Source organism: Nipponia nippon, unplaced genomic scaffold, assembly GCF_047370975.1.
Source record: "Nipponia nippon isolate SJK-2023a ecotype South Korea unplaced genomic scaffold, ASM4737097v1 scaffold_4, whole genome shotgun sequence".
NCBI classification, from domain to species: Eukaryota; Metazoa; Chordata; class Aves; order Pelecaniformes; family Threskiornithidae; genus Nipponia; species Nipponia nippon.
The window spans coordinates 56,002,035-56,029,899 of NW_028262358.1; the positions used below are offsets into that span (position 1 = coordinate 56,002,035).

Sequence of the window (27,865 nt, forward strand, 5' to 3'; positions counted from 1 at the left end):
AGGCTGTTTCCTCTTGTCCTATCGCTTGTGACTTGGGAGAAGAGACCGACCCCCACCTCACTACAACCTGCCTTCAGGTAGTTGCAGAGAGTGATAAGGTCTCCCCTCAGCCTCCTCTTCTCCAAACTAAACAAGCCCAGCTCCCTCAGCCTCTCCTCATAAGACTTGTGCTCTAGACCCTTCACCAACCTCGTTGCCCTTCTTTGGACATGCACCAGCACCTCAGTGTCTTTCTTGTAGTGAGGAGCCCAAAACTGAATACGGTACTCGAGGTGTGGCCTCACCAGTGCCAAGTACAGGGGCACTATCACCTCCCTGGTCTTGCTGGCCACACTATTCCTGATAAAAGCCAGGGCGCCGTTGGCCTTTTTGACCACCTGAGCACACTGCTGGCTCATATTCAGATGGCTGTTGACCAACACCCCCAGGTCCTTTTCCGCTGGGTGGCTCTCCAGCCACTCTTCCCCAAGCCTGTAGTGTTGCCTGGGGTTGTTGTGACTGAAGTGCAGGACCCGGCACTTGGCCTTGTTGAACCTCATACAGTTGGCCCCGGCCCATTGATCCAGCCTGTCCAGATCCCTCTGTAGGGCCTTCCTACCCTCCAGCAGATCAACACTTCCACCCAACTTGGTGTCATCTGCAAACTTACTGAGGGTAAATTGAGATCATCTAGTCCAACCCCCATGCTAAAGCAGGTTCACCTGGACCGGGCTGCACAGGATCGCATCCAGGCAGGTTTTCAATATCTCCAGAGAAACAGACTCTACAATCTCTCTGGGCAACCTGTTCCAGTGCTCTGTCACCCTGAGAGTAAAAAAGTTTTTCCTCATATTCAGATGGAACTTCCTGTGTTTCAGTTTGTGTCCATTTCCCCCTACCCTGCTGCTGGGCGCCACTGAAAAGAGTCTGGCCCCATCCTCCTGACACTCTCTCTTAAGATATCTGTAAGCATTGATAAGATCCCCTTTCAGTCTCCTCTTCTCCAGGCTAAACAGACCCAGCTCTCTCAGCCTTTCCTTGGAAGAGAGATGCTCCAGTCCCCTAATCATCTTTGTAGCCCTCCACTGGACTCTCTCCAGTAGTTTCTTGTTTTTCTTGAACTGGGGAGCCCAGAAATGGACACAGTACTCCAGAGGTTGCCTCACCAGGGCAGAGTAGAGGGGGAGGATAACCTCCCTGGACCTGCTGGCCACGCTTTGCTTAATGCACCCCAGGATACCATTGGCTGCCTTGGCTGCAAGGGCACATTGCTGGCTTATGGAAGATACAAAGAGCCTTTTTATGCTACCACGTTTAAGTGGATTAATACCTCACTTTGTGAAAAGTTTAGTGTGAGTATTGGGATATCCTGTAGAATAAAATAGTTCTTGGTTTTGTAATATCAAAATGTCTGTCTTGATTGAAGATATTCTCTAATTATGTATATATTTTGATACATATGTACATGTTTGGGGGGGAAAATTTAATCTGAGATTTTACTATCAAGAAAAATTACCTTTGTGGATTAGAACAAGAAATTATTTCCTGCCCTCGTCCTGTTAACATATGCAGCATATTTCTCTTTTCCTTGATCACGGACTCCTTCATACTGCTGTTTCCATCTTTTGGTAAAGCCTTCTTCTACAATAACTGTCCTGACATTCACTAGAAACAAGCAAATGCTTGACATTTTATAGAACATAAAACTGTAATAATCTAATTTCAAATACACTAGAAAATGGTGAAGACGTTAACTGTTACAAAAGGTAATGTGTATTTCCTAACAACAGTATTTTGCTAGAACTTATTTTCTACAAGCTTTACAAAACTGCATGAGCTGCTCTTCTAACAGGGATAATTAAACAGCAACCTCAAAATCAGAGTATATTTTATTGTTGTATAGAACTTGCATTTGGTCACTAATTCATCTGTTCAGCTTTTGCCTTGGATTCTTTGAACCTTCTCTTTATAATTGCAGATTTACGGTGCATGTTTTACTAATGTATAGGTCTGCAACCATATTTTTTACTTGTGAAAGTATTGAAAGCAATCTTCGAAATGTGTTTACAGCTCTCCCAATTATCTTAAGAGCATATGCTTTTAAAAAAATTGCTTCCTCTCTAGAAACAAACTACTAAAAACCTTACCCTGAAGATGAAAATGGTTCCAGTGGTGCGAGTTTATTTTTAAACTGTAACAGGTTTATTTCTAAATTTAATAGATCCTATTTTCTTTTAGGGTCTGTTAATTCATTGAGATTTATTAAAGCAGTTACCAGGTTTAGTTACGTACAGACACAGCCTGAGATTTACAGTAGAGAACATTTCCCGTGTGTCGAAAAGGTGGCCAATGCTGGGCTGCAAGGTTCAAGGCATTGCAGGTTTTTCAGTATAGCCCAGGTTCCTGTCTAAATTTATCACCTTTTGCTGCTAAGGGCGTGTTATTGTGCCTGCGATACGTCTTTTCTTGCAAATGTGCTTCTCGTTCAGCTTCCTTGCTCCCGAGACTTTTCTATTTTGGTTCCCTGTGTCATGTGATCCCCCCCAGCCAGTGAGAGCCCCGCAGAGGGAATGGCAACAGCCTGCTGGGATCAATGTAAGTCAGAAAAAACTCTTGGTTTTTTTCAGTTTCTGTCCCTCACACTCAATTTTAAATGCTGCTTTTACCCCAAACCTTTGCTGAGCACACCTAGTAATACCTATGGAAATGCTTAGAAGTTAGGGTTTTTGTTTTGATTTATTTTTTACTCTTTCTAACGTTACTTTTCTTACTATGTTCCTTCTTTCCTGTGTCCTGCAGTGTAGTTGAGAAGCCTAAAAAAGCAACAGAAAACAAACCAAATCCATTCCAAGTGTTGCCTAAAGTATGTTTTAATTTTAATAAGGAATATTTCAGGTGTAGTAGTACTTTGTTTAATATGTGCTATAGATGGTGTCAAAAATCCTACGCCGCAGTTGAGAAAGAATGATGTGACACCCCCCTGCCCCTCCCCCCGCCCCTTAGCCAAAATCGATCATTTAGGTAGAAGGACAATAATGAACAAAATTAACTGAAATCACATGCTGGTGCCTTGGCCAATTGACTAAGACATAATGGTAAAAGGACTTAATTAAAGGGCAGTCATGTACACAAGGCAGTGTATCATTTTTTATGGTATGAATGAAGTGAAATACTGTATTTTGATCTCAGCCGATGCTGAGACATACTATATGACATTGAAATTGTATGTTCGGTGAGATTTGTCATTTTCTTTTTATTGTAGAGGCTCTTCCTTGTACAAAGTGAGAGTCTTGTCATTCTATTTTTTAAGATAGTGTCAACCTCAGCAGGTAAAATTTTCCTGCTAATTACTATTGAGTATTGTTTTTTGTCTAATCTTACTATATATTTTTTTCTTGGATAAATATGATTTTCCAAAAATCCCTTTCCCCCATAGTGGGATATAGGTACGTTTTACTGCTTTTCTATTTAATTGGTTTTTTGTTTTTGTTTTGATTTTGTTTGGTTTTCTTTTATTTTTTCTTCTTCCAAATGACAGGTGCTTTCTTTGGAGTTTACTTTTAAGTTTCAAAGGCTTATTTTAAATTTGGATCCCTAAGTGGTATGCCTGGATATCACATAAAAGTTTGAGAACAAATGTTTGTGAAAAAAATGTAATGAAATAAGCTGGAATCTCCTGGTTTCCCTTCAAGGCCTGCAGCCTGGTCTCCCTATTGCATCACTTGGAGGTGAAGAGACCATTACCGCACACTTCTGTATTTTCTCTGTGTTGCTCATCTATATCCTAATGACCAGGCATTAGATGAAAGAACTGTTTGAAATCTTAGTTGTGTTTTTTTCTTTTCCTAAAAATTCATTGAGAACAGTGAAATTTCACTTGATGATTACACTGAAGTACAAAGAGTAGTGGTGAGGTATGTTAGTTGATGCTTCCCACAGCTTAACACTAAGGCTTGTGAACATGAGTCTCCAGCTTAAGAAATGTATGAATCTCTGTGGTAGCCAGAGAAAGTGCAGTTGGTAAAATAAAACGAGTTAAATTAGAGGATCTGTGTTATTACTTATTTTCTTTTTTTTTTTTTTTTGTCAACTGGTTCATTTACTTAACTTCATTCATGCTCATCTGTCATCTTTGTTTCTGAAAAGGAACATAAGAAAACATTAAAAAAAAGAACAGAGGGGAAAAAAAAAAGGCAAAAATAGCCCTTTTTTTATTCTGAGGGCAGTCAAACAGTGGCACAGGTTGCCCACAGAGGTTGTGGAGTCTCTGTCCTTGGAGATATTCAGAACCCAACTGGACACAGCCATGAGCGACCTGCTGTGGGTGACCCTGCTTGAGCAGGGGGTTCTTCTACATGAGGGGAACCCCAAGGTCCTTCCCAGCCACAGCGATCCAGTAAGTCTCTGAGAATTTTCCCCCACAATTTGGAGAGGTAGACAGCACCATTGCTTTGGGGGGAGATCAGAAGTCACATGTAGATTTTAATCTTAGACTGTCACTGTCATATTTTAGACCTTGTCATCTGGCTGCCTCAGTTCAGTCATTAATCATTAATTTGGAGTGATGGCCATGCATGTCTTGCTGGCACCGCCTAATGCATGCCACCTGAAATGTCACTGACAAGCAAGTGGCTCTGGGCAGTGAGCAGGGTTTCTCTTTCACCTCTTCCTCACAGTTATCCAAAGTTCTGGCAGCAGTTTCTTATCCCATGTCTTTTTTTGTGCTGTTTCTTCAGGCACCACAGTGTAGCACAGTGGTGGGGGGAGACACTGATGGAAAGAGAACAAGGAAATTAAGAGTAAAATTAATGAGAGCATTGTGGGAAAAGCATAGGTAGGAAGTGAAGGGACAGAGCCAATGTGGACTGGGTTCCTACACGGATCTTGCTACTCTACTCCAATCTCACTGTGAAATCTCCAGAAGCTGAAGAAGGGGTAGAGGAGCTTGCGAAGGCCACGCCAGGGTGTGTGGAAGAAAGGGAGGAAGAAGCAAGCCTCATGGGAGCCCTTGGGAGGCTACAGAAAAAAATTAAGCCCCAGTCCCATATACTGCACATGGAGTTGTACTCTAGGGGCCTGGTGAGTGCTGCAGGGAAACATGAGATCATTTGGTAGTAAATAAAAGTACAAAAATAGTGAAAAGTGAAACCAAAAGTTTAAAAAATTTTATGCATATATATATAAACATAAAATGTACTTGCCAAACATTAAAGTGTAGAGAGTTCATTTAATACCTTTCACATTAACATATGAATATAAATTTTAAATAAAAGTGGCAAAAGGTAATTACTTGACTTGTGTTTAGGAAAGATGATTTTAACTCTTTCTGCCTTAATGCTATAGGTGATGATTTTGCTCAAATATTGTTTATCTTGATGAAACATGAGTACTTGTCCTGAAAGCTATTGCCGACACAAAAACCAAACAGGTATGACTGTGAATAAATTCAGACTGGAGCTGGAAATGTAGGCAGGCTCAGCCTTCCAGGGGAGGAGTAAGCTAGCACATGTCCCTGTTTATAAGAAGCACAGTGAGTTGGCTGCAGGAGGTGAAGGCTTGGTAGGAAGGATTACACTCAGTGACGTAGAAGGCAATTTCCATTTCTGGCTAAATAGTGTAATTGGAATTTAGACACAGTATTTTTTCCTGAAGAAGACACAGTTTAAAAATATGACCTTATATTTTCTCACTAAGTCATTCTTTTTTTTTTTTTTTTCTCCTTTTTGGAGGGCAAGACTGCAGTTGAATGTGGAATAAATTTCTGCCATGATTTTTGGTGATGGATATGAGCAGTTGACTTTGCAAGAGTAAAATAATCCTCTTTATTAATTTTACGAGAAAAAAAAAACCACGTTCCAAGGAGCCAGTAGCTGTAGCAGTTCAGTCTGGCAGCATTCAGCTGATGCTTGGTAACTAGACTGAGAAAGAAGATAAAACTGGAGGAAAAGATTTTTAAATAATTACCTGATATTAAACAATTTGCTAGCTCTACAAGATATATTTATTTCTTTTGCTTTTTCAGTGGCTAGCATTTGTGTATTATAGCTTTTGGAATCTGCAGATCTCTGATCTGAAAAAAAGGCCTTTTTCATATTGGATGCTAAAAGTAATTTAATTTATAATTTTCCAGACCTATAATTTGGATTGTCTCTGCTATTTGTTTTTTTTTAATCGTTTCTGTTGTTACCATTCCTTACTGCAAAAGGTAGATTAACAGACAGAATTTTGTCAATTCACCACTTAAGTATGTCCTAGAGTCTAAATGATAAAATTTGGTTATTTTTTTAAAGCAAAAATACTCTTTGGGTTTGAAAATATCTTTTTGTGGGGTTTTTCTATATTTTTATTAATGTGCAAATATAACTAATTGTTCTAGTGCAAAGTCCTACAGGTAATAAAAATACCATTTATCTTTTGTTTGATTATCTTAAAAAATGGAATAGTTATAGGAGAATAATCTACAAAGAAATAAGTCTGGAATCATGCAGATATGTTTCAAACATGTTTTTTAAGAGTCCAATTACATTTTTACATAGAGCAACTAGTTTTGTGTCTATTCAGTTCTAAATAACTTTCGTTCACAATTTTTATAGCTTTCAATAGCACAGCAGCTACAGGTTAGGTCTGCCAAGATAGGTTGTGGACTATCGTAACTGTCTATTCAGTCTTGATATCATCTATTGCAGCTAAACATAAACACCGTGAAGCCAAAATTGGTCAGATTTGAATTTTGGCAATTTTTTCAAAGCACTTGGTTTGAAATCCAAACCAACAGTCAACTAAAATCTTCTTCGGATTTTATTTGTTCTCTGAAAGTTTGTGGGTAACTTTAGTGTAACTGCTTATAGTTTTGCCTTGTATGATCTTCAAGTGGAGATAAACTGGTTGTGTCTTTAGAAATAAGATCATCAAGATTTTGTTTTGCAGTGATACAGTAGGAATCATTTCATAGCCAGGTCTCATTTTACTGGCATCACCAATTTTGAGGTGATGGACTAGAATGGTATTTGTGAGATCATCTTGCTATATTGTTATAAATCAACAACCTGCTTATTCATTCCAAAATACCATTAATCTCAGACTGTGCTGCTGCCCAGTATGCAAATATGTCCACAGCAGGTGCCAAGCTGTGTCCCCACCATCCCAAGAAATCATTCAGTTTCTGCTTATATTGACTTCCTCTGGCTCTGTCTGAAGGGCACTTTCTGTACAGGCATTGATACCTTGCCTGGACACTTTTGGATATGAAAGCAACCCTGAAGTCTTGATTTCATGTGGTCATTAGAGAGCTGATGGCACATTTCACAAGAGTAAGGAGTGATAATATTTCTGTCCCAGACATTCTGATTGTTCTGTTTTGTCAACCTAAACTTTTCCCGTAGTTTAAACTGGGCACATTGCTCGTGGATTTGCTTTTTGTCCTAATCTGTCACATATGTTGCTATATGCTGTTGAGCAGCTGCTTTGCACCAAACATGACTACATTTCAATGATGTTTCTGTGTATGTTACTCTACTAGACACCCAAGAGCTTGCACATACATACGCATGCACACACTTTAAAGCAGGAGGACATCAAAGGCACCACTTAAATGAAATTTTGTAATTTCATGACATATGAATTGCACAAATTCCTTAACACCTCATTTTCTTGGGTAGTCTTCCTCTTAACAAAGCATTTGCTGTTGCTCACTGGCACAGTTTTGTATGCAAAATGTCCAGCACAAACAAAGAAATAGTAGATTAAGGGAAAAAGGAAGGTTGGTACTTATGTAACAGAAGAAGATTACTTGCATACTTCCTTTTGGACTTTTGACAAAGAGATGTCTTTTAAAAAAAAAATTGATTTGTTTTCTTCCTTTATTTCTTTTCTTTTGAAACCTAGCAGCAAGAAGGATGTACTTGTAGAAATGCCTTTAAAAATAAAACACAAAAAGCTAGAGAAAGCTGAGTCAAGAGTGACTTGAGAAACTTTATGAATTAGATGGTGAGTCAGTTATGATTTTTTTTTTTTTTAAAAGGAGCAATAGGCACAAGCAACTAATCTTTCTTCCCTCAGGGATTAAGCTGAGGCAAGTAAGACAAACCATTCAGCAAATTTGATCTTTGGTAACTTAAGTGATTGAAAACTAGACAAAACATTGGACGACTCATTATGTTCAAGGTGAAATTTTTGTGCTTGGGAAAAGTATACATTATGAAGTGAGCCAATATCAGCTGCCTGGTGTCACGCAACCCTTCAACCCAACCTGTTGCCATTGTAATACAACCAGGGTCTTCTAGGTCTAGTAAATGCTGGGCTGATTTAGGTCCTCTCTGACTTGGGTGTCAGGGTTGGGGTAAGACCATGCCCACTGTGCCCTGCTCTCTTGTCACCCCCTTCCTGGCAGGTTTTCAGCCATTGGTGTCTATTCCTGTGAATGTCTGGCAGTGCTGTGGTGGGACAGTGAGGGCCTGATGTCCCGGGTAGCATATAATGCCTGACACATAGCTTGAGACTGCCCAAAGAACCAGTCTTGTGTTCAGACCCTAAAGTCCCTGTGGAGGGCCAGGGTGCATTTGGCACACTTTCGGAGCAGATATTCAGTTTAGTTTACCCCAAAAGGAATCTGTTTTATGCACACCCCAGCTGCTCTGCAAACCAAGTCAAGGCAAGATTTGGGGAAATCACGTCAAAACCTCACTATTGCTTTGAACAAAACCAATAACATACACATAGCTTATTTTTATTAAGTAATTGCCTTCCCTGTGCTAGCTAACTAAGCAATCACCTGGCAATCTGCTCTGGCAAGTCAAATAACTGCTTGCAAAAGACTGGAGCTTCACACTTAAAGCTACCTCTGCTGTCATAGAAACATAATCAAAGGGAAAAGCAGACATTTTGCAACATCATTTCTCTCTCAAAAATACTTTAAATCTAGCGATAGAAGTCTTGTGCATGTGACTGAGTTACTGTAAGTTACCTCCAAGGCTGCTTGCACGCAAAGCAACTCACTTCTAAGGAGAGCAGAAACATACAATGGCATGAAGCAGAAACTTATTTCCATGTAGGTAATGCACTAGGACTTGCTTCTGCGTAGACACAAGTCATAGTGCTTCTGCTACGTGCTGGTAAGTTTTTGCTTTAGTTTCATGTATTGAATCCAGCCTAAGTTGGGCAGCTAACCCAGTGCTAAGCTGTCATAGCAACCAGATTGTGTAATTTGTTCACAGTGCCTATCCACATTTATCTTAAAGCCCAGTTAGGCTGTTTTTCCTCTCTTGGACAGGTTGAGCTTCACCCCTATGGTAGCTGAGAAGCTTGTAATTTCCATACTAAATTTGCTTGCAGTGCCAGTGTTCTTTCTTTGGCTTAAGTACCTTTTAGGTCTTGATGTTTATGCCTAATGTATTTATAGAGAGTAGTCATATTGCCTCTCATCTTTGTTTTTTTTTAGTCTAAGTAAGCCAAATTTTTAGCCATCATTTGTTTAATATACTCTTCAGCCTTCAGATATTTAATAAATTCCAGCTGCCATTTCATCACTTACTTTATATTGTGAAATCCTTTTCCAACTTGTCGCAGTTGGCCCTCACCCTTACTACCCTAAAATAGTATCATCAGCAAACTTACTTATATCACTATTTTCACCCTCTTTTCTGGGTCTCTTATTAAAATATTAAATAACAGAGGCACTAACAGAAAGACTTCCCTTGTGACCTCCCTCCATTGAAAAAATCCTAACCATTAGTATTAGTTTTTGTCTCCTACCTTTAGCCAATTACGTAGCCCTGTGGGGCCTGTCTCTGGCACGTCAGTTTCTTGGAGAGCTCTTGGAGGCAGAGCTTGTTGAATCACTTAATTTCTCTTCACATTTGTATTGACTCCAGAATAAAAATCCTTTTAGGGAAGCTCCACTGATGACTTTTCTCAAAATATTGTATTTATGGATACTCTAATTGTGTTCCTTGTAGCAGTTTCTGTTAATTTGCCAGGTGGAGAAGTCTGGCTACCTGTTCTCAACTACCTTAGGTTTATGTCTCTCTTCTTCCTTTCCCAAATCCTTTTAAGATTTGCTATCACCTCGTTTTGTCTTTTTTCTGGCTTTGATACTGAGAACTTCACCCTTGAATTCCTTTAAGAAGTCACCAGGACCAGTTAGTGAGTTTTATTGTTCTCTCTGTGGATTTTTCTATAGCCTCTTTTACTGACACCTTAACTTTCAGACAGATCATTCAACGATCCCCCTTAAGAAAGGTTCTGTTATTAGGAATTCTCTTAACGTCCTTACATGGATGCAAAAACTTAATTTAGTTTTTTTGTTATAGCCTTATTTTCTCTCAGTGCTCCTTTTACATCTTTATGTTTCAGAACTCTAGACACTCTGGCAAGCTTCCTGATCTTGATGTAGTTAAAAAAAAAACAAAACAAAAAACCCCCAAAACAACCCCAGAAAAAAACAACTCTTGCAAGTTATTTCTCAAACCTTTTTGGCTTGTCTTATTGCATTTTTATATTTAGTCTGCCAGAGTTGTTGTTTTCTCTTTTATTGTCCTCATTAAGACACCAACTTCAGTTTTCTGAAGAGCTGCTTCAAATAACCTCTTACCTTGGTAGTTAGCTATGTTGGTTTTCCATACCCTTTTTCTGCATCGCTCAATATAGTCTGTGTACTAGCTACAAACATTTTGCTCTTCTATTTGTCCACTTGTTAGTTCCTTTATAGCAACTTCTTTATTTCTATGCAATTCCTGTTTTTCCAATCAAGCAGTATTTTAGGGAATCTGTTGGCTTTGCTTGCTCCTTCATAGGTGCTTAATTTTAGGGCTTCATGACTGCTATTATAAATTGGCTCTTTGGTACCAAAATTCCTACATATTCCTTGTCAAATTAATATTTGCTTATCTTGTGGGTTATGTTTTTAGCTGCTCCCTGAAGCATTCATTAATAGTGTCTAAAGGTTTTGTTTTGTAGTCATGCACAAATTTGATATTTACTTGATTGTATGCGAGCATTTTCTGTCTGCCAACATAGTTTGTCTCATCTCCGAGGTTTTTAGAATATATAGCCAGTCACCAGCTACAGTGCAGCTGGAGAAGTCAGGAATAGTAAAAGCATACTGGGTGTTCCCTTTCATGTTCCTCTCAGTGCAGGTTTGCTTTAATTTTCTAGCTTTTTAAGAGTACCATCAGTGAGTTTTCCCTTTTCACCACCACCGCCCCCCTACCCCCAAGTAGTGTCATGCAGCTGAATATCTTCTGCTACCAAGGATGTGTTTTGACAGCTACATTTTGTTTCTTGCTATTAATTCTAAATGTGTCTTCAGAAGTTGTGCTGCATCATACACCTCCTTTGCTATCTTCTTTTTAATATGTTATGTTCTAAAATATACCAGCTAAATAAGCCCTAGTGCCTTTATTAATTGCTGATAGGTTACTAGCTCAGATGTTTTCTTTTCTGAAAACCGTCCAATCTGACAATATCTTTCTGATATATGTGGTGACCAAGTTGCAGAATTTGGTATGCAGAATCCCCATCCCAGCGTATTTGAAGAAAGTGTAGTCAAAATAAAGTCACCTTCTTCTTGCACTTGCAGCCATCTGAAGGAGCTGGAAAAGCCTCAGCAGAGGTAGGCAGCTCTGAGCAGCAGTGCTGCTTAGGTTTTTCACATCATTGTGTCTTGCAGTCCATCATGTTGTTCTCCTCTTGGCTCTGATTGCTCTTGGCATCCGGATGCTGTGAGGATTTGCGAGGGGGACCTCGGGGAACACATCTCTCTGCTGTAGCATTTGCCTGACGGATAATTCCCACAGTATGAGCACAGGGCTTTTACAGTCCTGCTTTCAGAGCTTGCGTGGCTGAAAAGGTCTGCTCTAACCATCCTGGCTGACTTGCTGTATAGCACAACCTATAGGAGCTCTCCGAATTATTTTTTTTGAAATTATAGATGGTTTAGGAAAGCAACACTTTGCTTCATTGTAAGACTGCTTGAAATCAATCTGGACAAGCACAGAGTAGTTATCCAATGGGTGATTATTTGTACTGTTAAAAAGCGCTGTTTATTTCTGGCCTTTATATGCATTATCCCACTAGATGGTGTGTCAGTGACAAATAGAGGCAAATGTGACTCTTGCTATTCCATTTTTCCCCACTGAGCTATATTACACAAGGATTACTCTAACCCTGTGGGCACAGGGTAATATTGGCAGCTCCTGTTCAGCTGTCTGCTAGTACTCCAAATCTTTGTCAGTTGCTTCTCCTCAGGACAGAGCACTGTCTAGCAAATGGCTTGCCTCCTGCCCCCCACCCCCCATGCTTTTATATTTAGCTATAATGGAAATTATGTTGTTTCCCTGAAGGAAGGTGTTAAAACATTCCATGTTGTTTCTCTTCATTAAAAGTAGTATTTTTTTAATTTATTATTCTTCCAAATATTGTATTTTTTCTTCACATCTGGTTAGTAATGCTATTATTCTTGCATTCATGACCCTGAGGAAAATACAAAACAGTACAGCTGCCAAACACAACCTGCAAATTGCGGTAAGACATGCTTGGTTGTTGATGTTTCTCCATTCACCATTGCATTTTTTAAAATGTAATAAACAGTTTTCTTTCATTTTAACATATGACAATTTGTTTTGTTTCATACTGTTACCTTAATCAAATTGCCAGACTATTGTATCAAATGCCATACAGTAGGAAAAATACATTACACAATGTTATCGTTCTCATTGGCCAAATGTCTTGAATTAATAGTTATTCAGTTAGTTTGAGAGGAATCACTGTATACTTATATATAATATACTTATGTAACCTTATTGACTGATATTATTATATTAGTCTCTAATTATTAATTAAAACTTCGATTTCCCAAACCAGAACAGACTTACTGCATGCTGCTGTGTTGTGGTTTGTGTTTTGTTTTTTTGTTTTTTTTTCAGTACTGTTCTTGAGAATACCAATTTAAGAATTGTCTGATGCCAATATTAGGATTCCTTTTTGTTCCCTAAATATTTTAGAAAATTGCCTTCCTTGCCTGAACTGCTGCCTTATTTTTGTGTCCCTTTGTTTCAATTATTACTTTTCTAGAATTCCTGAAATACTGTCTTATATCTGTTGTCACTTTACAAATATATTCTCTGCACATATTTAAGCTTGCAATTATGGTTTGAGAATCGACAGTTTTATTATGTGAGACTATTATTAAATTTATAATTTTTCACTTGTTCGTCTTCTAAACCAAAGTTTAATCAAATTTTATTTTCCTTTTTATTTTTTGAATCATGGTATTTTGATGAATTATAGCGTTTCCCAACAGCCAGTAAAGTATGCTTAAAAAGTTTTCAAATACCATTCATATTTTCTAGGCAAATGTTTGCTTTCAACTGTTTTTAATCCTCATTGCTTTCATATCTGTGAAACTGTCCCTTTAAAGTTAGAAAGGGGTTGTGTGTGTGTATATGCGACTGATTTGGACGATGTTTTTTACACCTTGTTGCAGTCAAATTGTTATCAGTTGCATCTGTGTGATTGTAAACTTTTTTGTTAAATGATTATCTCTTCTTTTGTCAAATGATATGTAATTTTCCCATGTTGGATCCAGCATTTTTTGATTTGAGAAATTACCGTGTATGATTTTTAGGCTATCCAAAGACTCTTTAACATTGAAAACCCGTAAGAAAGCCACCTATGAGAAGGATAGCTCACATTCTGTGTTTTGTTTCACTCTAGTCTTCTGCTGAACTTTTTTCTTCTTTCTTTAGATGTTATTGCTCTTTGATTTGTTACTTTTCTGTCCTTGATTGTTAAATCCTCTGTCTTGCAAAATATATCATTAACTTTATTTGTAGTGTGCTTTATATATTTAATAACATGCTTGAAGTTAAGAGCATAAGAGCTTTTCTGGATCTAGGCCCTAGTCTCTGTTGCTTTCTTTTTTATGACCACTTTTATCTTGCTTTTCACTTTCTTATCACTCATTCTTTTTATATTATTTCCTTACCTTGTCTACACATCCCACATCTCTAATGCAATTTCCTTTCTTGGCTTCTCTTCTCCCCAGCCCTTCTTTTTCAGTCTTTTCCATCTCTCCCCACAGTTTATGGCTCTGAAGAATGACTTACATTATCAAAGTTACTGTTCTTGGCACTGTATTCATTTACAGTGTCGTATTAGTATTAAAACAGCCTACCCTGAGAAAATATCTGTAGTTTTGAAGTGATATGTGCATTTAGAAATATTAGGAATGCAGTCATTAACACCTGAATTTTTTTTCTTTCTTTTTCTTATTTCTAGTATAACTTCTGGGTTATGATAGTGGAATTAGGAAAATTCTGTGGATACAGTCATTGATAATGTTTTCATGACCTGTTCCCGTTCCCTTCATGGACCTGTTAATACTGCTATCCTAAAAAAGCAGTCGATGGGGACATAAAGAAATACTATGGGTGAAATGAAGAGCTAGCACAAAATGCATTCATTGTTCTGCATTGTCAGACTTCATCGATTCTTGCAAAATCATTGAGAATCATGAACTTTAAGCCATGAACCCTACCCCTGTTTGGTAAATGAGAACATTGACATTATTTCCTACTTGATGGCAGCTTCTTTTCCTTCCATTTCTCCTTCTCTTCTTCCTCCCTTCCCTCTTACTCACCCATGCCTCCTTTTTCCCTTCCTTCCTTGTAACAGAGCTGTTCTGTTCGTACTAGAATAGCTGTTAAATTGAAATAGCAAAATAAGTCACTTCTCTAAGTTGCTTGCTAACTTTGGAGGATGTTAGCCTCTTCTGGGAGTCCTTAATTAAAATAAAATAGTTATAAAAGAATATGGTTTAGTTTCAGCAATTTTCTTCACTTTTACTTGGCAACCAGAACAGGAAAGTTGGACTTCCATTCTGTGGATGGTATGTATTTGAACCAACAACTTTCTTGTCTTAGTTGATCCAGATGTTTCAGCCTGTGAGGTAAAGAAACCTCCCCTGTCTGTTAAGTTTTGTTTTGGTTTTGACCTGTGGGTCAGTTTATAAGGCAATGTGATGCACAGCCTAAACAAGACACATGGGCCTCCTCCATCCCAGTGAAGGATTTCTTGCAGTCTGCTGGCAAGCCCACCCTTTCTGCAGAATGTAACATATTAAATGCTTGTAAAGAAAACTTGAAGTAATGTTGCCTGTCTTTGTAGCCTTCTTTGTCCTGGAGGGGGAAGGGAAGGAAGAATTCACCACCAGCTCGGCGGAACTGCTCCCAATGCTGCTGTAAAGGTCCCCTGGTGGCACGCACTCTGCCTTGGCTTAGGCTGGAAGGTGTGTTCAGCTTTGCTGTTGCAAGTTGTAATGCACGGGCTGAAGCATTGTTAGCTGAGTGTTTCCGTACTATTTCTCTTAACATAAGGTTGCAGTTACCACTTGATGCCTGGTTCAGGAGGAAACTCTTTAGTCCTTTTGCTGACGGGCTTTCTACTGGCTGATAGTCACCACTTTTTTCCTCTTGCTTATCTCCTTTTCATCGTTACTGTCTGTTTTATTTTTTTTGCTCTCTTCTTTCTTCCAGGCTTTAGCCTCTGCACTGTCCCTCCATTCTCTCTGCACCTTCTTAGCTGGTAACACAGCTGACCAAGACTTCACTGTCTGTCCTGTGTGGTAGCTCCCTGCGTGTGTGCTGCTCCCTGATTCCTTCATGGATGGCCCTTGCTCCTCTCAATGACAGGGTCTGCTGAAGGCAGAGACTGTTTGGAGGTCTCCCTAGAGCGTGCAGCTACCAGGTCCATCACCTCCACAACTGATGTGAGTGGCAGGAAGGTTTGCACATGTTGTCTTGAGCAGGGAGGGGAAGCGTAGCCAGACCAGTGAAATGTTTGAACGGCTCAGATGTTGAAGAAGTTTCTGACTTTTTTCTCAGTCTTGAATGGATTAGGAAGCTTTGATTAATTTCATGGTTCAAGGATGGTTTTGGTTGCAAAAGTGTTTTTAGATAGCACAAAGAAGTCGAAAGGAAAATTCAGCTAAATTTAATAGCCTTCAATTTCTGCAGCTTATTCTCACTTCAAAGTAACTGCCACAAAATCTGTGTGAAAGAAGTGAATCACAAAGCTGCAATTTTTGTAATTACCTTTGAAGCAACTTTTTTTTTTTTTCTTTTGAGAACAGCTGCTTCCTTCTCTGAGTCTGAACAAGTATTATGAAACACTTAGGCTTCATTCTATAATGAATATATTCATATATATATATATATATACACACACACACAAGTATATACACACATACACATGTATATTTAAATATTCTTCTCTATAATGAATATACCATTAGCACAGAGTTAATGTCATATATCAAGAAGTTCATTTTAGAGAGATGCTGCTTGGCTCTTCTTCCCCTTCTGTCCCCCCAACGTCCTTCCTTGCAGACCTGAAAGTATATTTTGCTTTTGCTCCGAAAAGTATCGCTATACTCAAATTATCACGTTTCTCAAATGTGCATTCAGTGTAGATTTCTGTGTGTTTTACTTAGGTTATTAACGGGTTGCCCTGGCACCTTTCAATATAGCTTGTCCTGCAAAGCCATATGAGTTAGGCAAAGAGTAAAGACAGTTGGATTCACTCAGATGTGAGATTTTTCAGACTATTCTTTTGTATGGGCAGAGAAGAGGGTTTCATATTTTCCCTGAATTACTTTTTAAAATTCCATAATAACTTGTTTCTTGTAAAGGTAATTGGAGGCTGAATGTTGTTGGGTATAAAGAGCTGAAGTATTTAAAAAATCCGGCAAAGAGATACATGCGGTCTTTATATATTTCTTACTTCTAAGTGAGCCTGCCACAGCTGGGAAATTGGAAATAATGAGAATACAAAAGTGAAGAAATGGAAGAAACACCTCTTCACTATGGAGAGTAGAGGAAGTATTTCAACAGTGGAACAAAATAAAAGTTGTACTTTGGAAGGAATACCAAAGCATCGCTCAAAGTTTACAGAGGACAAAATACTGGTAAAAAACCCGACCTTTGTCTAGGGTGATCTGGATAGTTTGGTTAGCTTAGTTCAAACAAACAATTCATGTTTTATTTTTGGCCGCATTTAGGGTGATTAGTCTGGAAATAAAGACTGCACACTGTGTTTTTCCTGATGTACTGTGGACATGCCCACATTAGCAAGTAGTGCAGCAGAATAGCAATGGGCCCAGAAAGCAAGACAGCTGGTGCTGAACAACCTCATCTCCACACTATATGTGCTTCAGGGGATTTTGCTTTGGAAAAGCTGTAGTCTGGTGCTGTGGGCTAAACCAGCCCTTAAGCTGGAGAGCTCCAGGAGAACATCTGGCTTAGTTTCAACCAAAGGCAATCAGCCTTATAAATGGTGGTGGATTATTAATTTCTGTATATGAATAATAGTTTCATAATAGAAATCTCCTTGAGATAGCAGGTGAAAATTTATTAAGGTCAAAAGCTTGGAAACAAGGTGCATATATTTAATAAGGGGTAATGATTATAATTTATGAAAGTGAGCAGTGTATGGGAAGAAGATCAATTGTCTGATTGCAGTACAGGACTCAGAAGTGAATTTTCCTGTGTCTGTTTCACATGCGCAGGTTGTGCCTAGGTCTTGTTCTTTACTGCTCCTGCCACATTGCCTCCTCACTCTACTTCTCTCTCTGCTGATAATTTCTTGTGTGACTCCCGGGAGCCTTCCCCATTGCCATTTCTTACTTAGGCAGGGGTAGCGCTAGATGGCTGTGCTATGCCTTTAATTAATGAATATTGCCAGGTTTCTTGAAATCTTCATGCTGGTAGTGCTATAGTAATGTGAAATCTTGTCTGAGTATTACTGGGTACAGTTGTTCTATTCACAGACACATCCTTGAATGTTTTAACGTTATGTCTTCAGTTTATTTTTATCTTTAAAAGGCTGTCTACTTTTTAAAAGATTTCTAGTTGTTTGGAAAACAGCTTCTGCATCAAACTTCTCAGATGAAAGCACCCTCTATACATCTTGCAAATTTTTTTATTTCCAGTCATCCTTGCTTTTTTTTTTTTTTTTTTCCCCCCTTCCTCCCTTCTTTTGCCTGTTTGTTTGTCTCGGTACCCTTAGCAACATCTTTTACTAATGGAAAAATAGCAATGCTTTCTGTAGTCTCACTGTGATTGAATCAGAAACAGAATTTACTTGACAAAGCATTTAAGTTTTCAGTCCCACAGTTCCTTCTCTTATCCTGAACATTTAATACTGTGTATCAGGGAGATGTGCAGATTCTTAGTTTGTCTTTGTCATAGTTTGTTATTGCAACCTTACCTGGAATTAAGAAGTGGAAAAATAGTCAACTGTGCATAGTAGGATCTCTGCCTCTGGATTGGATGAAGAACGTCTTCCCCCTTATATTTTGTATAATTGCATATTATGGATTGCAATCTCCAGAGAAATCAGTTTGCAGAGTTCCTCTATAGAGACAAAAGGGTCACACAATGAAAATCCACTGTTCTCTCATTTTGTTCCTGAGGAATTCTCTGTAAGAATTGCAGTCTCAATTTTTGCATCAACTCCCTTAATTCTGGAGGCCAGGGGGTGCTAGAAGTATATGTATTATAAGCTATGTAGGTTTAGTAGTCAATATAGAGGGCTCATGAAACCTGTTGTATTTTTGATTTTCTTGCTGTTCTGAATTCTGAGTGTTTCATTTCTTAAAGAAACCATTTCAGTGGCAGAAGGGGTGTGTATGTGTGCATGCCCTGATTTGGCTTTAGGCAGGTCCTTGGATTTCTAGTAGTTTCTGTCTTCAAGGTAGCACATGAACATGTTCTGCAGACATGTATAATGCCTGCTAGCTTTGTGTGTATACAGTTGAGTATGTATGTATGTATTTACACAGAGGTTTTTGCAATGTTCTGTTTTTTTTCCAAGGGATCTTGACAGACTTGCATGTCTTTCACATGCATTTGAAAATCATTTCAGGTGTGGAGGAGTTTGGAGTTGACTTTATATTTAAAAAAAAATAAAAATAATAATTGCTAGTAAGAATATCCTTTCACATACTAAAATTAGTTTACCTGTTTAAAAATGAATGGACTGCAACCAAAAAGGCTATGGGCACAGTACATGAATGTTGACATCACATGAAAATAAGTAAGGCAGTGGTTCCACTTTATGAAGAGTTTGCTAAGCAATGCTGACTTGAGATATTCCATCCTTCCTGCTGGTGATTGTCACAGAGTTACTGTGTCACCCCTTCTGAAGAGCAGAGTCCACTGTCTACTGAACTGTATTGTAATCCAGATCAGGGAAGAGAACTAAAAAACCTGAGTTAAAGTGTTTTAAGTGTGTGCATGTGTTCATTTTAATCTTGGATTAGAAAACCATGCAACCCACCAACAGTTCTGGTTCCACTGGAGTAGTGGCTTAGGTTTAGGAAGGAGCTAACAGAAAATGGAGGACCAAGAACCCTATAAGTCAGAAAACAAGCATTATGAAAAGCAAACACATTGTCAAAATCCCACCTTGTGCTCCGGGTCAGATGGGCAACCTAAAGTCCTGCAGAAGATAGTGGGCCTCTTAGTGCATTGGAAAGTGCTGACCACGGCATTGCAGGTTTAAAATAGGCAGCAAGAAGGATATGGTCAGTGTTGCACGCTGGATTTGTAAGTCTAACACATATATTTTCTTCACATAAGGGTTTACCTTTAGTCTCCTTTTTTTTTCTTTTTTTAACGTTTTCAAAGGAAAAACAAAGGCGTAATACTTCTGTGAGTAGAGTCCAAGGCTGATGACTGTAGCAATGACTGGAGAAATTGTTATGGAAGTGTTTTGACATGAAGCCATTACCTAAGATTACAGAGATTTTCTCTGTTGATCTGTATAGAAATGACTTGTGTCTGATTTTGCTGGTCATATTGGCATAAAAGGGGTTTCTAGTGTGCAAACTGACCTGTGATGATTGTGCATGTCCTTTTTCCCTAAAGGCAATCAGTGTTAGTGACATTGAGTGCTACAATTTAACTGTCTTCAATCTGAAAGCAAGTTGCTTCTTATAGATCCTTTGTTAGACAAAATGTATTATTGTTATTATATTCAAAATGGTTTTTCTTTGAAGGGTCAACTTTAAGTCACCACCAGATTATCTAAAAGCTAATGTCATCTTTTATTGCTATCTGAACACGGTATAAATGCAATACTTTCCTGGAGAACTGAACTGCATCATCTGGGTATCTTAGCGTTTTGGAGGCATTTTTTTTCCTCCTGGTTTGACCCAGGAAGAGAAGAGGGGAAACTAGGCAGAGCAGTTTGACATAAATTCTTGGTGACTGTAATATTTTTCAACTGCAAGTCAAGAGGAAGCTTTGAACACATTTTTAAAAGAATAGTGTGTTTGTTGTGGTTATTCTATAAACATTGCTTGCCTTCCTCTTTCCTCTTTCCGTTTATTTTTGGAATGCTGTTTTGTATGAGAATAAGGAAAGATTTTTTTTTTTTTTTTGTCATCCAATTTGATATTTAATGGCAGATATCACAACATTCCTTAGTGTGTCAGACAATGTCTGTTGGCACATGTTCCAGCATGTTGCCTGGGAAACAATGTGTTTTCTCCATTGACATTAAAGTATTCTTTCAGCTGTGAAACTGTATTTTAGGAAATCAAAAGCAAAGTATGCACAGATGCTTATACTTGATGCCTTACTGTTAATGAGGAAGATAGTTTTAATTACTTTTTCAGTAATGTGTTCACCAGACAAATACTGAACATGAAAGGAAAAATATGAAGATTCCAAAATTTGTAAGAACTGCTGTTTCATTCTTAATTCAGCTTTATTGTGTATGCATAGTATATGATAGAACTGTAATTACATGATGGCATGTTATTTCTTATAAAATCTGTTCTTCAGACACAAAATACAAGATGTGTAACTGAAGAACAACTATTCCAAGCTTCATCATCATTGCGTAATGTATGGTAAAGTCCTTATTTTAAATGTTGCTATGAAAATATTATGGAGACTTACATTCAGTTTATTATTTTCCTTATAAGTCTTTTGGTGGTTTAATGTAAGACACCATTTCAAAATCACCAAGGCCAAGTGGGCAGTATTATTTCTATTTTAAAGATCATGGATGGGATAAAAATTAGATTAGTAGAATTTAGAGACTTTGAGACCTTATTTTTTTTCAGCACTTAGCATTATAAAGCACTTTAAATATTCATATCTAAACCTGAGGCAAAAGTGGCAGTTATAAGTTCTCACTTCCTCTGTAAATCAGATATGGTTTCTTAGGTTAAGATTCTGAAGGTGAAGACATTGCTGGAAATAGTTTAGATATGATTAAAATAACCTTTGCCTGTGTATTCAATACTGCCTTATGAGACAGGCAGGATAGCTGAAAAGAATAAGTGTATGGACATGGAAATGACCAAACAAATGTGAAATGAAAACTTACAGTTGAGTGTTTTTAAATGAGGATGATTAAATAATTTGAGAGAAATTATTCTTGAGATTCCAAACCTGGTATTTTTATCATCTGTCAAGTTGTAAATATTTTGATTATATACTGGCAAAGACAGTATCTGTTATTTGAAAAGGAAAATGGTGAGTGGTTAACTACAGTCTGACTTCAGTTATATGCTAAGCTTTAGACCATATTTTGAAGGAAAGAGGGAATAAAAACTAGGTGGTAAAGAGAAAATGAATTAAAATGAAACACTGATCTAACAAAAATTGATTGTGCCACAGTTATCAGATTATTTCTTTGATAACAGATTTTCAGACAAAGAAAACCCAATCAGTTTGATCAACATTAATTGAAGCATTTGGGGGGAAATCACAGGAAAAAGTATTAACTAAATTGGAGAAGATTTAAACACCCCAACCGAACTGTACAGCTTACTGAACTGTAAAACTGAACTATAATGGTGTAAACTGAAAGATCATGTACTTAGCAAGAAATATTGTCAATTGTCCCTATAAACTGAGATCTTCCTGCCTGAAAACAACTAAAGTATACTTCAACTCGGGTATACTTAGGTATATTTAGATGGATGTAGGCATACATCAATGTATTAGTTGTTAATTGGATGGTTACAAACTGATACTATTAATGCAGCTGCAATCAAAGGAAGATGCTCAGGTGTTTCAGTGGATATTTCATAGTACAAAAAAAGATATAGACATACTGGAGTTGGTTCAGCAAAGGACCACAAAGATGATTAAGGGACTGCAGCATCTAAGGGGCAGAAAGAGATGGGTCTGTTCAGCCTGGAGAAGTCTCAGGGGGATCTTATCAATATGTATAAATACCTGATGGGAGGGAGTAAAGAAGATGGAGCTAGACTCTTCCCAGTGGTGCCCAGTGACAGGACAAGAGGCAATGGGCACAAACTGAAACACAAGAAATTCTACATAAACATAGGAAAAAACATTTTTTGCTGTGGGGGTGGTCAAACACTGGAACAGGCTGCCAGGGAGGTTGTGGAGTCTCAACCTGTGGAGATACTAAAAATCTGGCTGGGCACGGTCCTAAGCAACATGCTCTGGTTGACCCTGCTTGAGCAGCAAGGTTGTACTAAGCAATCTTTAGAGGTCCCTTCCAACCTCAGTGATTCTTATATCCTGTGACATAGGGAAATATCTATGCAATTGTATAAGGTTCTGTATCATATTTTATGTAATCCTAGTTAGCCTTGTTCAGGTCGTGTGATAGAAAATTGGTTTGAACTAGAAGATAAGCAAAAAATGTATAAACTGTAATTTGAAAGGAAGAGGTCTGGAAGAGATATGAGGGATATGACAGAACTGTAAGTCAAGGACCGTAATCTTCAGGTAATGGATAGTGCTATTGAAGCTAAAAGGCAGTGCTAGAATAACTGAGCTGAAAGTTGATATGAAAGATGATGTTCTTAAAACATGTGGAATGAGATTTGAGAATAATTTTCCTCTTACACTGAGAGACTTTAGCTGATTAGAACTACCTAATTTGGTCAAACTGAAATAGAATTTCACAGAGGAGCTGAAAACGCTCCTGACATACAGGTCAGACTCCGCTATGTTTTTGATCTCTTCTTCAAAGTATAGAAGTGTGTGATATGGTCAGTAAAGGGACAATGAATTTTTTAATGCAGGCAAAATGATGCAACTTTTCCCTGTGTTGTCCTTGGGAACATCACAGATTATCCATGGAAAAAATTAGCCTGTGTACAGCACAGCAAATCACTGCAATAAATTTCAGCTCAAACTGTTATAAGAAGCTGAAAATATGAAAAGAACTGTTGCACAACCTTAATTACTGGCAGTGTCACTAGACTTCCTGTAATGCAGTCCTATAACGTTTCTTAAATGAAATAATAATGTTTTGTTAGAGCCAGACGCATAAATGCATGAAATGGTAAGAATTACAGTATGCAGCAGGATAGAACTATTTCATGTGTATCACTGCTGTTCAGAGCACTTAAGGAAAATAATCAGGTTTATCAGAAGGACTTTCGATTATCTAAACACTTGTGCTTGACAGGATTTGCATAAACAGGTATGGATATAGAATGGTTCTCTGCACATGGTAATGTTTGCATGTTAATGTTCCAAGACAATGTGCTCAATCTAGGGTCCATTCTGATGCACTGTAATCGGGTGCTGCTGAAAAGAAAAAGGCGCTTCTACCCTCTTTCCCTTTCTCATTTTCTACTGAGACTGTGCAGGATCTGGACAGACCTCAGCTATTTGCACATTATTAACAGCACAGCCAAATTAGGGCACACAGCAGTAATCGGAGGCCTATGGAATAAGACCTATTGAATAGGTGAAAGATGTGTTGCAGCACCTTCTTTCTACACATGTGCTGGAACCCCTGCTTCAGGCACTGTGGGAAGGTTATAATTCTGAAAAAGCTCAAAGACTGATGAGGAGAATGCACTTCCCTTTACCCCAACTCTTGCTCACAGGGAGAAATGTAAGAACCATGCAAGAGGGAAAAGTAAATGCATATGCTCCCTGTAATACCCTCCCTGCCTTCAGTTAGTTTAGCAATTTCCTGAGCCAGATGGATCTTTTGAGTATTTAGTGAACTTCAGTGGACTGATCTTCTAAGTTTCCTCTGTGTCCCTTCGAATCCAAGTGAACTTATAGCATCTGGAAAATCCTTCAGCAATGAGCTCTCTGTCATATGAAGAATTATCTCTGCTTGTTTTGAACCTGGCTCCTAGCGGCTTCATCTGATGCCTTGTGGTTCTTCTACTGGTAAAGAATAAATAGTCAAAGCCCACCCATTTTCTCCATGTCATTTATGATGTGGTTGACCTCTATCATACTCCCTCTAAGTTACCTCTTTTTCAGAGTGCAATCCCAGTTTACTTTCTCCTTCATCCCTCATACAAAAGGAACATTCTGCATATATTCCAGACCTTCGGCCGTCCTTGGTTATCTTGAACCTTTTGTGTCCTTCCATATCCTGCTTAGGAGGAAGGGACCAAAACTACAAGTGGTATTCCAGGTACAGACAAATCATAGGTTCATACATAGATTTACGGCAGAGTTCTTTGTTCTGTTCTCTGTCCCTTCCCTAAGAATTCGCAACATTTGATTCGCCTTTTTTGACCTAAGCTGAGCACTGGGTTGATGTTTTCATGGAACATCCATCATGACTTATGGTAATGGTCAGCTCAGTGCGTATCATCATGGCATCGTACATAGAAATTTAGGGTCATTTTTCCTCATGTGCCTTCACCTTTAGTTACTCTGAACTTCATCTGCTAATTTAGAATCATAGCATTGTTTAGGTTGGAAAAGACCTTTAAGATCATCAAGTCCAACCATTAACCTAGCACGGCCAAGTCCACCACTAAACCATGTCCCTAAGCACCACATCTACACATCTTTTAAATACCTCCAGGGATGGAGACTCAACCACTTCCCTGGGCAGCCTGTTCCAGTGCCTGACTACCTTTTCAATGAAGAAGTTTTTCATAATATCCAACCTAAACCTGCCCTGGTGGTGGCCAGTCATATAGTTTTGTAAAGGCCTTCAGCAGTTCCTCATAGTTTTGGCAAGAGACTTCAGTAAAAGGCTTTTGAAAACAGAACTAGATTGTCTCAGCTGTATCAAAGAACACCAAGAAAGCAACAAGGCAGGTGGTCTTTAGCAAAAGCTGTGTTGACTTTTCCTGACTAAATCATGCTTACACAGGTATCTCTCTTAATTTTATTCTCATCTATTCTGTTAAATTGCCAGTACAGCCTGCAGCTTCACAGACCTACCCTGCAATGTTTTTTAAAAGTTACGGTATTTGCCATTTGCCAATCGTAACACACAAAGGCAGATTTGAGAGTGTACCGCTCATTATTATAACTCAGTTATTTCATTCTTGAGTTCCTTTAGATATCCTGGGTGAATACCACCTGGTTCTGGCAATTTGTTTGTATTCACTTTTTAGATCTTTCTATAGCCTATTCTACACTCACCTGAATTTCAGACAGATCTTTTTCTGAGTCCCTCACAAAGCAAGTTCAGGTTTCCTTTGAAAACTCTCCAGTTCCTTCTACATACTTCTGCAAAGGATTGCTCTCTTTGCTCTGCTTGCTGTTTTTGTGCCCTGATCTTCAGCTGGCCCTACAGACACCTTGGCAGGCTTCTGCTCCTGATGTGTTTCCAGAAAAATGTAGCGTTAGTTTTGCTTCTTTAGTTGTTCCTCAAACACTTTTTTGGCCTGCCTTATTGTGTGCTTACACTTAATCTCCCAGAGCTCATCAGCCTTTCTGTTTTCTTCCTTTAGACACAACTTCAACTTTTGGAAGGTTGCCTTCTTGCTTCTAGTCTGCCCCCCTTTTACTGCTGACTTCCCATTGCCCTTTCTCAGGCCTTTCTTAAGTGGCTCTGTGTTCCTGTGATGGTGTCCTCAAGTAGCCACTTCTAAGGATTTAATTCTCTCAGCTCCCCTGTGGGTTTTTAATATGAGTCTTTACTTTTATGTCCTTTTGAGGCTGAGGACAATTGTGGGGAATATTTAGAGTTTCATACCTCTACAGAGACATTGAATCTAGGCATGCCATGGTTACTGTTATAGAAGGGCTCTTCCAATATGCAAGATTTTTGAACCAAGTCATGCACTACGTCTTTTATTGTGGACTGTCTAACTAGTTGCTCCATGAAACAATAATTAATGGTGTCTTTTATTTGGTCATTGTATTATATCCTGATACATTTTATTTACCTACATAGTGATAGCTAAAATCTGACATTATCACATTTTCTGCACATGTTGCCTCATGTCCCTAAGCACATCAGAAACTACGTCACCATTCCATACTCATCCCTTCCTGTGTAGGCCTGATATTTCAATCCCTATAGAGTCTATGCTACTTTTTGAGGTACTTAGCTCATCTATTTGTTTTGATTAGGCTCTCTTTAACATACAGAGGTACTTTATCTGCTTCTGATAGAGTTGGCTGCTCTACCTTTTCCTGTGTATTTTGTATGGTAGTGTCACAGGTGATTCATTAAGTTTCTGATATGCCTATGCCTTCATTTAGGGCTAAACATTGCAGTTCCATCATCATATTTCTTATGCCTTCCAGCATTCATGTGGAAGCATATGTACCAACTCTTTTGTTCTCTTGGCACTCTATTTAAAGTTACAGCTTGTTTGCTGTTGCCTGTTTGACTGCTTCCATCCTCTGATACTGGTTGCGCTGAATTTTCTTATCTTCATCTGTAACAGAGGTGTTACCTTGTATGGTGTGGTCTCTTTTCCTGCATTGCTCTTTTCTTACTTTTTTGTTTAAAAGCTTACTCATAATCTTATTTCTTAGTTTTAGGCACTAGCAGCTTGGTTCCTGTTTTCTTCAGCTGAAGCCTGCTTTTTTGGAGCAAGCAGCCCTAATTCCTAATGAATCTGAGCCTCTGTTCTTTCTGCCGTATTCTGAAGTAGGTATAAATCTTGGTATTTCACCTCTCTCTCTGATTCTGAGCAGAATACTGTGAGCATTCAGGGAACGCCACCATTGAAATCCTGGTCCTCAACTTGTTTTCATCGATGGATGGAAAGATGGATATATTTTTAGCTCCGTTTCCATCACTGTGTCTTACTTGTGCAAATAACACATGTGCATTCCTGGTTTTAGGGTAATCTAGGACTCCCTGAGTAGTGGGGAGGAATCCATGTGGGTTCATCTTGTAAGACCCTGTGGGATAATGCAAATTTTGCTGAGTGCCCTGAGGAGTTATCCCCTGGGAGGGCTATATGTGGTCTCTCATTTTTCTCAATCCAGTCCCTCTTCTTTGCTTTCATTTAAGCGATGCAGTTGCTTCCTATCTCCCTCCTATCTTCCTTCTTCAGGGAGAAGGTATAACTCTTCTACTAACTCTTATCCTTTGCTCTCCCTTCCCCTTTTTTTATTGTGGGTGAGGAACATACTGCTGAACATTTGGGAAAAAAGTAACGTGGAACACAAAGTTATCAGACACAGGAAGAGAAATTTAGGGCAGAGGCTAGGTGAGAGAGAAGTAAATACGGCTTGGGTCAGCACAGAAATTTTAAAAGAAGTCCAGACATTGTGGTAGTGAGTATAATATAAAAACTTATTTAGATAAGTTCAAAAGGACTAGTAGGTGTGGATTTTGCAAGAATTTTTGTGGGCTAGATCAGCCCTTTGAGTTGTGAAGTGTTTCTGCTCCTGTCCCATGGTATGTTCACGGCTGAGCAGACGCCAGTTTGGATCTGTATCTGTCTTGTTAGCTGTATAAAGGGAACTCTTATGATGGGTTGCCATTTTGCTTTTCTGTGCTCAAGGGCTCATATAGCTGTGTATTGTTATGCCCCTGATTTCGCTTCTCTTAACTTAGCACTTGCCCTTGTTTAATTTTAATCATAGTGTTCAGCGCTGTTTGCAAACATGAAGCAGTTATGTCTTCCGTCCTCTTGAATGTGAGAATGTCGTTATGACCG

The 27,865-nt window shown here is 38.6% G+C and overlaps 1 protein-coding gene across 1 annotated transcript in view; it reads left to right on the top strand.

Moving 5' to 3' along the window:
• The first annotated feature begins 2,558 nt into the window (after positions 1–2,558).
• The window catches only part of ESR1 (estrogen receptor 1), a 167,855-nt gene continuing 142,548 nt past the window's right edge, over positions 2,559–27,865 (top strand). The window contains 1 exon segment of the mRNA XM_009466299.2: positions 2,559–2,574. The gene's annotated coding sequence lies outside the window, so the exon portion shown is untranslated.